Source organism: Apodemus sylvaticus, chromosome 10 (genome assembly GCF_947179515.1).
Source record: "Apodemus sylvaticus chromosome 10, mApoSyl1.1, whole genome shotgun sequence".
NCBI classification, from domain to species: domain Eukaryota; kingdom Metazoa; phylum Chordata; class Mammalia; order Rodentia; family Muridae; genus Apodemus; species Apodemus sylvaticus.
In genome coordinates, this window is record NC_067481.1 from 42,568,039 (window position 1) to 42,580,483 (window position 12,445).

General features: G+C 44.2%; 1 protein-coding gene and 1 non-coding gene across 2 annotated transcripts in view; both read left to right on the forward strand.

Annotated features, from left to right (window-relative positions):
* Positions 1-12,445, forward strand: part of Asic2 (acid sensing ion channel subunit 2) — a 1,078,645-nt gene that overhangs the window by 801,293 nt on the left and 264,907 nt on the right. The gene's annotated exons all lie outside the window — the stretch shown is intronic.
* LOC127695746 (U2 spliceosomal RNA) lies at positions 8,513-8,696 on the forward strand. The gene has a single exon (XR_007980101.1). It is a non-coding gene; the product is annotated as a U2 spliceosomal RNA (small nuclear RNA).

The following is a 12,445-nucleotide window of genomic DNA, read 5'->3' on the forward strand; positions in this document are numbered from 1 at the left end:
GTGTGTGTGTGTGTGTGTGTGTGTGTTGGGCTTACTACTCAGACTATCAGGTCCTCTTGAATCTTAAGCCTATCTTTTACTTTCCACAATATTTATCATTTCTCTTCTAACAAAGATTCAAGAAAAAAAAATAATGAGGTGTTAACAGGATGGTTACATAAATAAAAAACAGGTGCCAAGAAAGCAGAGACTTCTTTATACACAGCCATCATATGGCAGTTTTAGCACCTGGAAAGCAGTATTGTGTTAGGCCAAGGGCTAGGGAGGGTTTGACATCAGCCAAGCCTGAGTTTGACTGTAATAAATCACTTTATATTTCTCAGTCTCAAAATCATCCCTAATATAATAGAAAGAATGACATCTATTTCATTGTAGTTACTGAGGGGATTAAATGAGATAATATATGCAGAGTTTCTAATGCCATGTCTGTCACATTACTATCCTCTACAAGTTACATATATTATCATTGTGATTTCTTATTATTGTTACTATTATTATTAAAGATTTTATGACATACATGTCAGCAGCTCCAGTGATAATTTTCCTTATCGTTTCATGCTAGCTGTAAACTAGAAAAAGCAGGCTAAAGAACATTCAGATAATAGTGAAGTGTGGAGTGGAGTTGTGGTTGGGAAAATGTTCTTCCATTCGTGATCATCGACATCCAGCCTTTCAATCAATAGTCAGTAAGGTCACTGGGAAGAGACTGGGCTCAGGTGACAGAGACATGGCAAACAGAAAGGATACTTGTAAAGCCCCATCCCCGCTGGTCATTCTCACTCAAACTCCTCTGCTGTCCTGGGAAGAGTTTGGTACTTGCTTGGATGTTACATTTTGATTCTGAAATGTTTCCTAGAGGCTCATATTTTAAAACTTGGTCCCCAACTAGTAGTACTATTCTAGCAACTTTGGGGAGGGAGGTCCTCCTGGCAGAAGGAAGCTACTCCAAGGAAGTAGCTTCCTTCCTTCGAAGGTCATTCCTCTGCCTGGTTCTTGTCTTGCTTGGTCACTGTGATACTGAGAGCCTTAGGCACACTCCCTCACTGTCATGATCTGAGCTTCCCTACCATGCCCTGCCTTGATGGACTGAAACCTTTTTCAATGAGCCAAGTGAATCTTTCCTCCCCAAAGTTGCTTCTGTCAGGTGTTCTGTCACAGCAATACAAAAGTAAACTAACACAGAGGCCTTTAACCAGTGTGTATTAATTAGCCTGTGTGCCCACATGAGTGTACAGGCAGGCGCATGTGCGCCAACAGTAAGGTTTCCTTATGGATTATTCTTCCCTAGGATTTAGGTTTACAGAGGACTGAGGCAGGTAAAGGTCTTGATAGACACTGACAATGAAGGGAGGCTCAGGAGTTACAAGTTCAGAAGGAACATTCCAAACACAGGATGAGCATTATCATCCACATCGAGATGACACTGTGGTCACTTTTACTGCTTGCTGTACAGTACTGATCAAGGAGGATGATCATGTTGTTTGAAAGGTCAGAGATGTGATGACCTAAAATAATAGTATTGTCATTTTATGGATACAGCGTTTCTTATTGTGACACATCTCTCCCCACACACAGGTGAGCTTGGGTTTGTTTACTGTCAAATCTAAAAAATTTTATGAAGTAGCATATTTATGACTATCTTTCATAATCAAAGATACATTCCTGTATGGCTATGGGCAGGGTGGGTATGCTCTCTGGTCTCTGGTTATCTTTACCATAGGCATATATAGTTTTTCACAGTCTACTTTAATAAGGGTTGAACCTCCCCTGATAGTCCACCACTCACCAGAGGTAATGGAAAAGAAAGGTCATTGGGTTATAGGGGAAGTAGACCTGTTTAGAAATAGTTCTTTGGGGGTGATGCCAGTCTTTGTTGTTCTCAGTCCAGTCCTCCAGAAAACACCAAACACAAGTCAGCAGATGCAATTCAGTCTACTCGGTGGACACTGCATAAATCGGCAAAGGCAATTCAATCCAGAAGAAACTGCAAGGCTCACCAATCAGCCTCAGTCTAAGGAAGTGGGAAGAAGCCACAGGAACCACATGAGAAGTTCTTTGTTGAGTTTCTCTCTAGGAAGTCACCACAAGCAAAGTTCAGCAATGCAATGTAAGACGAGCCAATACATGCATGTCATCAGTGAAGACTTGTGAGGAGAAAGGCAAACCAAAGCTTGAGCTCCCACTTCCTGTGAGATCATATTTATATTCTTTCTAAACACCACACATCCTTTCACATGTCTGCTATTTAATATAACTGACTTTCCACAGAAACCAGAACTTTTCACATCTGTTTACTCTGTATTTTTCATATCTGATGCAACCAAGTATTCATCTTGTTCTCTATAAGTCAGCAGTTTCCTGTGGCATTGTGTCTATCACATGACTGTCTATCCGATGACTGACTCCTCTTTCATTGAGCCTTGGAACATTTCTCTATGAGAAGCTTTGCTAAGGATACCTTCATCTTTCCATGCTTATTTTGGAGTTGGTTTCTTTGGAGAAACTTCTAGAGTTCAGAGTTGCTAGTTCAGAAGCTAGACACTTTTTCACAGCTCCTGTGACTCACCAAGCTTAAGAACTTGGTTTTATCACTCCAAGAGTTTCCAGAAAACTGTTGTAAGTCTAATGTTATGTATTAGTGCTAGAGGCTGCAGAGAGGCGTGGAATGAGTAAGTGAAAATGTGATGGGCTAAGGAAGTGTTAAGAAAAAAGCAAACCTGAGGGTGGGAGTGGGGCAGGGGGTAGGTTAGAGAAGTGATATAAAAGAGGAGTCAAGGGGGGCTAGGATGAAGGCCTGAGGTTTGCAGACACCAGTTCCTGCTTTGTGACCACATGTGACTCTCAGTGTGTAATGCCTTCCGGATGTCGAAGCAGAGTATTTTGCCTGGCTCTCTGTAACTTACTGAGCACTTACACATCCAGGTGCCTCCCTAGACCTCTTCCTAACTGATAGGTGAGCTTTGCTTTAATGGCATCACTCCACGGCTGGAAGAGCAGGAACGCCCCCCCCCCATCCCTCCACCACACAGCCATATCAGATCCTAAGAGCTTCTTCTCTGACCCCAATCAATTCTGCCCTTGTCCTCCAAAGGGTTCCTGAATTACACTGATACCTACTTTGTCATTTCTTTTTCTTAGATCCCAGAATTCTGCCTTTTGAGTCATTACCTATAGTAGTATAGCATTTAATAAATTCTGTGCACCCCTTGCTGCCTGCCCCAATGTTCTGGGTTCCTGAATGAAAGACACACACACACACACACACAGGCTTTATATTTTGATATACCTTAATCAGCTCAGTGGCTGAGCCACTTCCTTACCTCCACATGGCTAACCCGCCTCCCCCTCATAATTCCGGTCTTTACATCCGAAATCCTACATTCCACCATGGCTGCCCTGGGCACAGTCGGGTGGCCCTCTCGGGCTGCTCTTCCCTGGCTCCTACATGGTGGCTATGCTCTCTGTCCCGCACCTTCTCAGGCATGGTGTCTCCTCTCTACCGCCTCTCCGGGGATGGCAGATCTCTTCTCTTTCTCTCTGCTCCTAGCCTGGGAATCCTAAAAGTCCTGGCCTCCGTTTGCCCTGCCTAGCCATTGGCTGTGGCACCTTTATTTACCAATCAGAAACAACTGGGGCCAGGTTGCCAGAGGCAACTCTCTTGGGCCAACAGTCTTGTGGGGGACACAAATTATAAGCAGAAAAAAATTGCCAACACATTTGAGTATGAAATGGGTTGGTATTAAGCTATGCCACCTACACGGCACACTGTGTGGCCCTTGGCAAATAAATCCTCTCTGTGGGCTTGCTTTCTTTCTTTCTTTCTTTCTTTCTTTCTTTCTTTCTTTCTTTCTTTCTTTCTTCTGGAAAATGAGGAATAACTCTGGACTTGGCACTAGCACAGGCTTTGTGAATGGTTTTATGATGATAGCCAGAGTGGTCTAACCTGTGCCTAAGCCAACAACAAAGAGAATGAAACTGGAACGAAGAAGCATCTTTTGACATAGATATGTTGTGGATAATATTATCCATGGAGGGAGCAGTTATGAGGCTGCCTTAGAGACACACACACAACAGTTCTGGGTTGATGTCTGGTTGTTACTCTGTTACTCCAGCCCCCCCCCCATCTCCTTCTCTTTCTTTCTTCTATTTGTGTAATCACACTGGTCTATACCATGGCAGAAAGATATACTACATTTCTCCTGCCGGCCCTTCCTTGGAGTGGACAAAGGGATAAGCTAGATACAGCAGCCCCCCAAGGCAATCGCTTGACTAAGCCTTTTATAAATCAAGGAGGGTAAGCAAAACCATTGGTGGCTGACAAACAGGAAAGCCCCAGTGGCCAGGGAAAGCAGACAGGATGCAGCTTTTGATAAATCAACCCAGCCTTACATCTCAAAGCCCCAGCATGGGGTCTATCTGCAAGACAGATTCAGGACTGGTGAGCTGGTGCTCCCCAAAGCAGAGGTGAGAGCCAGGGCAAGATTTTCATGATTAGAAAGAATATGGGGACAGCCAAGGAGCTGTGAATAAAACACCTAATTGTACCTGAGGTTTTATATTTCATTAAATCCTATTTTAACTGCACGCCTTTTCATCGTGAGTGGGTGGTTACTGCTGAGAGGGTTATTATGCTTAACAATTTTAACAAGAGTTTTGTTACGAGTAAGGGAGAGCAAATTGGCTAGGAAAGTGTGCAAGGCTCCATTTCTCTACTAACTTTATAGCCATGACCAAGCTTGCAAGCAAGACTCGGGTATGAAAGTCTAAGCATAGAATAAAGGAGTGTTGGGCAAAGGTTGCTGGGCAAGTGGGATGTATCAATTAAAGTGCAGAAACTACATCAGCAAGACACTGTGAGGAAGCAAAGAATCCATAGAAGTAAGTTCTGGACATGGTAAAGGTGAACATTCTGGGTAAAGAGAATCCATGCCTTTGTCTGTCATTCTGTCTGAACATTTGTCCAGTTTGGGCAGAAGTCACCCAACTCTCTACTAGTTGTTAGGATAAAATGAAAATGAATGCTAAACATCAGTAGAAAGTAGAGTTCTCACATCAATCAAGAGATACCCCCTTCCTCCAGACCCTCCTAACAGACTGCTTTCACATTTGGTAGAATAATAACCTTTGTTAAATTACCGATTAGTACTTGATGTTAGAACTTCTCTATTTTTCCTACCTTAGACCTTCATTAAGGCAGGGAGGTCATCTGAGCAGATGTGTTTTCAGCACCAAAGCTGGTGCCTGAATCTTCAGATGTTCAATTACAACCCATATATTTAAGACCGTGTACTTTACACCAGGCTACTTGGGTTCTACCCCAGCCACTGATGACACATGACTTATCTAGCCTGTGCCTCTTTTTCCTGTAGTACAAAAAGAGACATAATGATGGGTCTGTGAGTTCTGACAGTAACAGATACACAGTGCTCAACTGGGTCAGCTTTCCAGTATCTCCATCACCAGCACCATCACTATCATGGTAGTCATCCTCGCCAAAGCAAGACACTTAACTCTATCTCAGTTTCCTCTTCTTAATTCAATTACTTGCTCAATAAGATCATATTTGGCATCTTTGCATCTCCTGGTATTCTGTCTTAGTCATTTTTTTTTTTGGTTACAGAAACTTCTAATTCCCAAAGTAGCTTTTTCTGCCAACCAATACTCAGAGCACCCAGTGAGCTCTCTCTCTCTCTCTCTCTCTCTCTCTCTCTCTCTCTCTGTGTGTGTGTGTGTGTGTACATGCATGTACATGTATACACATGTGCACATAAGAGAGAATTACAATTAGCCAAAGAAAAATAAGCCAGAAAATTAATTTCTTTGCAAAGGCATCATATAATATGCTTCAGAGACGGATCCCTTTGCCTGCCTTGTTGTTTGAGGTTATCCACGTGGGAGCTTTTAGCCATTATCATATCTGACAGAGAGTTAAACATCAGATAATGAAATGGCCAGCCCTGCTTAGCTCCATGTCACAGAGCCTTCTGACCATGTGGATGTGTGAGCAGAATGATGTAAAATAAGAAGTTGGGGGAGGGGTAGCAGAAGTTGGAATGAGGTGCCGGAGAAAGGCAACCACAAGACCACGGAGAGTTCAGAACAGGTAACACAGACGAGGAAACAGAAAATGCTATCCTCCTAGTCAATGGTGTCCACTGACCATGGCCTTCCAGGAGAAAAGTGAGGACATGTGACAACCACACCCACATAGGTGTGCTCATAAGTCCCTCTGAAAGAATCCACTAGAAACCGATGAGGTAGAATCCTTTAGGAAGGAAACACATGCTGCGCTGCTCCAGATGTGGAGAGGAGTTATTGTGGAATCTTCCCATGTCTCTTGGAACTATGTGGGAATAGTAGTCATTTCAAAGAGAGAGAGAGAGAGAGAGAGAGAGAGAGAGAGAGAGAGAGAGAGAGAGAGAGAGAGAGAGAGAGAGAGAGAATTTGCTGGGGATTGAACCCAGGTTCTTGAACTCACTAGAGAAACACTCTTTCAGACTCACCAACCTTTCAAAGGGGATTTTAAAAATAGTCATCTGACAGGGTGAGCAGGGCATGGGTTGTGAGTTTGGACCTGTGTTTGGTCCTGCTTTTATCAGTACTAAGCTGTGTGGTTTACAGGAAGCCACTTAACTTTTGGGGCCTCGCCCACTGAAGAGAAAGGAATATACTTAGTTTTCTATACACCCCCGGTTCTCAACATGTTTCCTTTGAAGACAGCAGTGCCGTGGCCAAGCATCTGCTGGCCCTGTGCAGAGTGCAGCAAAGCCCTCCTTTAGCCATAGGAGCTATGATCTTCCTTCTGGGTGTCATAGCCCCCCCCCATGAGTGACTGACAAGATAAAATTATCATCTGGGAAATGTGAGAAAGAGCTCAAAAGAAGAGAGCACAAACACGACATTAAGGGTAGGGGTCAGTGAAGACAAAACATGTGATCAAATGTTCCAAGGATGGAGACACAGAATATGGTGGGGTGGAGAGGGGAGAAGGACAGGTGGGGTATGGGTAAAGCATATGATGAGTTAAGTCTTTCTCTGTCTCTTCCCACCAGTGAAGGAAACTTCATTGCAACTGCAATACCACAGGCACCTCTGGGGCTCCAAGGCCACCTCCAACATGGGATAGGGTAGTGTCAGAGAGCAAAGTCCGGCTTTGGGCCCTGACTGGTGAGGACAAAAGGGGAGAGAAGGGAAAGAAGAGAAAAGAAAAGAAGGAAAGGGGGCAGTCACTGAGGACCACAATGAAGAAACAAAGAAAAAGGGCAGGGATTTAGCTTGCAGCAATGCCACAAAAACAAAACAAAACAAAAGCAAAACCTTAACCAGGCACTGGTGGCGCACGCATTTGATCCCAGCACTTGGGAGGCAAGGCAGGCAGATTTCTGAGTTCAAGGCCACCCTGGTCTACAGAGTGAGTTCCAGGACAGCCAGGGCTACACAGAGAACCCTGTCTCAAAAAAAACAAAAACAAACAAACAAAAAACCATACACCCACTGTCCGTGAGTTCTAATGCCAAAAGCAAAGCAAACTAATTCTGTGGTATCATACCCAAAGAAAGCACACTTAGGCAAGAACACCAAGAAGTCATTGTCCTTGGGTTGTCTCTCCATCCATGTCACCTCCACAAAATCCCAGAAGTAACAAAGCCAATAGATCTCAAGATATCTATGACCAAGACTGGGGCCAGAAGGGCAAGATCTGGTGTAGGATTTGTACGCTCACATGGCACGAGGCTAGAGACCTCAGTATGACACCAGCCCTCAGGATGCCCAGTCCCACAGCAGAACTCTGCAAGAATGGCAAAAGAACCCAGGACTCCTCCAGAAGACTATCTGGAAGACTTCTTTGGGCAACTGGATGACTGAGCCCTTTAGCATTAAAGGACTCCGATTCTACAGAGTAGCTGGAGTTCTCATATGAGAGGAATATCCAACAGTTTAGTAAGACTCCACATGGGTGAGGTCTTAGGAATAGGAGAACTTCACAAAAAAAGTTTCACACAGTGCTCTAGAATAGAACGAGCCCAAAGCACTGTTACAAGAGGGTGACTAAAGGGTCTCCCATTGGAGAAAAGAGGCAGAGCTAAGTGGCATCTGATGCCTCACGGGTAGGGTCCAGGGATAGGCAGGAACACCAGTGGCTTCCGTGAAGCTTGAGAGAGCCAACAGAAGTCACACCTCCCATATGTCACTGTCATAGTCACTGTTCTATTGCTGTGAAGTGGCACCATGACCACGTCAACTATTGTAAGAGGAAGCATTTAATTGGGGCTTGCTTACAGCTTGAGAAGTTATCAAGTCCAATTATCATCATGGTGGGGAGCATGGTAGCATGCAGGCAGACACTGAAGTAGTAACTGAAAGATATATCCTGATCCACAGACAGAGCGGGGAAGACTCGGGCTGAAGCGTTTGAAACCTAAAAGTCCACTCTCAGGGAGGGACATGCTTCCTCCAACAAGACCTTACCTTTTAATCTTTCCTGGTGACTCAACATTCAAAATATGCGCCTATCGCTTCTCGGCCTTTTGGCTAAGATCAAGTGTAGATTCTGTTCTTATCAGTCAAAATATGCGCCTATGAGGGCTACTCCTAATAAAACTACTCTGGCCCCCACAGGCTTATAGCAGTGCAAATCTTTGCATTCAGTCCGACTTTGAAAGTCTCTGTACCCTATCACAGTTTCAACACTGTTTTATAAAGTCCAGAGTCCTCTTCTGTGAATCATGGCGATCTCTTTTTTGGATTTTGTGTGTGTGTGGTTTGTTTGTTTGTTTCTTTGTTTGTTTCGGTTTTTTTCAAGGCAGGGTTTCTCTGTGTAGCCCTGGCTGTCCTGGAACTCACTCTGTAGACCAGGCTGGCCTCGAACTCAGAAATTCACCTGCCTCTGCCTCCCAGAGTGCTGGGATTACAGGTGTGCACGACCACCGCCCGGCCATGGCGATCTCTTAACTGTAACCTTCTGTAAAATCAAAATGGGAAAGCAGATCACATACTTCCAACATTTTATATATATATATAAATATATATATATATAATATATATATATTACACGGAATATATATTGCCATTCTTAAGGGAAAAAAAGGGAACATAGTGAGGAATTACTGGACCAAAGTAAGAACAAAAATCAGCAGGGCAAACTACAAATTGTGCATCTCCATGTTTGATATCAAAGTGCTCATCAGAGCTCCAACTTCTATCAACTTCATTCATTAACTGCAACATACTTCTCTTTTGGGGGCCAGTTCCACACCTGGAATGCAGCCCTTCTTGCCAAGTATCTCACAGCTCTGGCATCTCCAGCATCGTAGTGTCTCCAACAAAATCCAGGCATCACCCTCACAGCTTCATGTAATGGCCTCTCTGGCCTCCTTGAAGGGACACCTTGACACACTGCTGGCATCAGGCATCTTCGTGTCCCCCTCTTGTAACAGCTTCCCTTGGCCGCTGAGAAGGGTCAAGGAGTACCTTTCTGGTACCCTTAACTCTATGCCCAGAACCACAGGGCTGAAGCTGCCCAGTTCTGCTTGCTGCTTGCTGCTGGCTGGGGATGGAGTTGGGCCTCCACTTTCAATGCCTTCTGTATCCGCTTTCTGTTGTTGACAGTTTCCTTTACTGCTAAAGCTTTTTTAAAATTCATTTGTTTATAAGCTGGAAGCTTAGCTGGGTGGGATCTTGCCCTGCTGTCACCATTATCCTACCCAGTATCAGATTTTTCTTTAACCTTCTTATCCTGGGGCTTCTTTTGTCCTAACTATACTTTTTGTCTTCTTTTCTGGCTCAACTAGCTCCTTTTCCCTGTAGATCTGCATAAGAATGGCCACTAATAACAACAGGACACAGGCAATACTATGCTGCCTTGAAATCTCATCTTACAATTCCATTAATCCAAAACTCTTCAACTTAGCCTCTGGCAAATTTTTAGGACAAAAACAGAAAACAGCTACATTCTTTGCCAAAATATTACAAGAACAGTCTCCAGGCCACTTACTATACTATTCTTCCCCCTAGAAACTTCTTGACCTAACAATACAAATGCTGCACCCCACTCCCACACCCCAGCATTGTCTTCCATACTCCTTCTAGGATGGCCAGGTAATTCTTTCTTAAAGCATCTAACTTTGCAAAATCCCAACATCGTCCAATTCTTTCAACAAACAGCATGGTCTAGCCTATCACAGCAGTACCTGAGTCCCTGGTACCAACTTCTGTCACTATTCTGTGGCTGTGAAGAGACACCATGAACAAGGCAACTATTGCAAGGGAAAGCATTTAATTGGGGGCTTGCATACAGTTTCAGCGATTTAGTCCATTATTATCACTGTGGGGAACATGGTAGCATGCAGGCAGACTCTGGAGCAGTAGCTAAGAGCTATATCCTTATCTGTAGGCAGAGAGTGGGAGAAACAATGGACCTAGCTTGGACTTTTGAGACCTCAAACCTCATTGCAATCATTAAGAGATAACTACCAGATGTGGTGTCACGCACCTGTAATCCCTTCACTTAGGGGCCAAGGCAAGAGAATGAAAAGTTCAAAGCCAGACTGAGCTACATGACAAAATCATGTATCAAAATAAAATAGAAATCAGAGCCTTGTTTTAGGGGAGGAAAGAACTTATAACTGTGGTGGTGATCACAGTCCAGGATGAGGACTGAGTCCTAGAAGGACCCTCCTGCACTGCCTGTGACATTACATTGGAGGGTAAGCACCAGGTGTGGAGTCCTAGGTCCTGGGGTGATGAAGAAGCAAAGGACCTTTCCTTAAAAGGTTATTATGGGGAGGTCATAGTGCTAAACTGTTGTTTCTTGGTGGAGAGGGTGTGCTGCTCAGTTTATGCACAGTCTTGTAGATTTGCTTAGCTGTCCAAGAAAATCCACCAGGAGGGGAGAGTTAAGTTAGGCGAGCCATTGTGTGGGAGTAACAAGGGGTCAAAGCTGAGCTCTCTGAATATAAACCCTCTTCTGCTTAGTAGCTGTGTGACTTCAAGGAAGTTACTTAAGCTCTCTGTGGTCTCTTTTAAGTAAATAAAAAATATTTTTTCTAGATGGATTAAACACAGAATATTTATGAAACTTATTTTAGTGTAAATCATTTGGATTCTTCCCTATGGATGATAATGATGATGATGATGAAGGTAATAATTGTAATGGTGGTGGTGGTAGTGATATCTATTATGTTATTTAAAGAGGCAATACCTAAGGGAGAAAACCTAGACATTGGAAAGACTTAGAACTCACTTCAGTTCTGCTCCAAGCTGTTAGGTAGTTCAGCAAAAGTCTTTCCCTAAAGGGTTAGAGATGGAAATAAGGAAAAATGTGTCTTATTCTATGCTTGGCATGCAATATATTTTTTAGACATATTATTTCCTTTCCTCTCTTCTCCTGTATCAGTGTGTGTCATCAATGTGTCTGGACAGTGGGATGAGAGGCAGGGACATACATATGAATGAGATGCAGTTTCTGTCCTCAAAAGGCTCAGAGTTCTCAAGAAAGACCTAGACACACACAAGGACACTGTGCTATGACAAGAACTATCTCTGCAACATCAACACAAGGTGTAAGAGTATCGGGATCAAAGAGACAGAAAGACCAATCATCAGAAAGAGGCAAGGGAATCAACCCTTAGGAGGCAATGGGATTTGGAAGGAGAATTTTGCTGGGCTGACTGAAGAGGGAGGGGCGTCTCAGTCAGCCTAGGGGACACTCTGAAGCATGCGGTCACTGAGAGAGAGACAGTAGTCTTTGCTTGGAGTCACGTTCTCTGTTTCTTTGCCAAGATGCACGGGGGCCTAAGTAGGATGTCTCCACTCCCTTGTACCTTCTGTGCATATGGAGAATGGACAGGGAAAAGCAGGGTAACAGTGACACTTGCTCAGCCCACACTGGCATGTGTATACCTCGAGAAGGAAACAGCCAGGAAAGCCCATAACAGCGGAACCAACCAGAATGACTTTTGACAAAGCAGAGCATAGTGCCACTCCAGAGTAAGGATGCTGGGAGATGCCACATGCTTGTTCTGGCTCCTTTAATGGTAGCTGCGTCTGGGGCTCTAGGCTACCACCTTGGCTAGAAGAGGTTCCTGACTTCCCGGGCAGGGATCCTCAGTCTAAGCCAGGAGTATTAGAAGAGGAGGTTTTGTTGGGAGTACAGTACACTGGTGCCCTCAGAACTTCCTGCCGAAGCCAACAACTGACAGGTGCTTTCAGGGAAACCAAATCCACAGCTGAATCTCAGCATTTCTCAGCAGCAACAGTTTCTTCTGCAAGCATATGAGCCAGGCCGTGGTGTCGCACGCCTTTAATCCCAACATTCTGGAGGCAGAGGCAGGGAGATCTCTGAATTCGGACTAGCCTGGTCAACAGAGCAAGTTTCAGGATAGCCAAAGCTACACAGAAAAAAAACACTGTTTTGAAAAACAGGAGGAGAGGAAGAAGAGGGAGG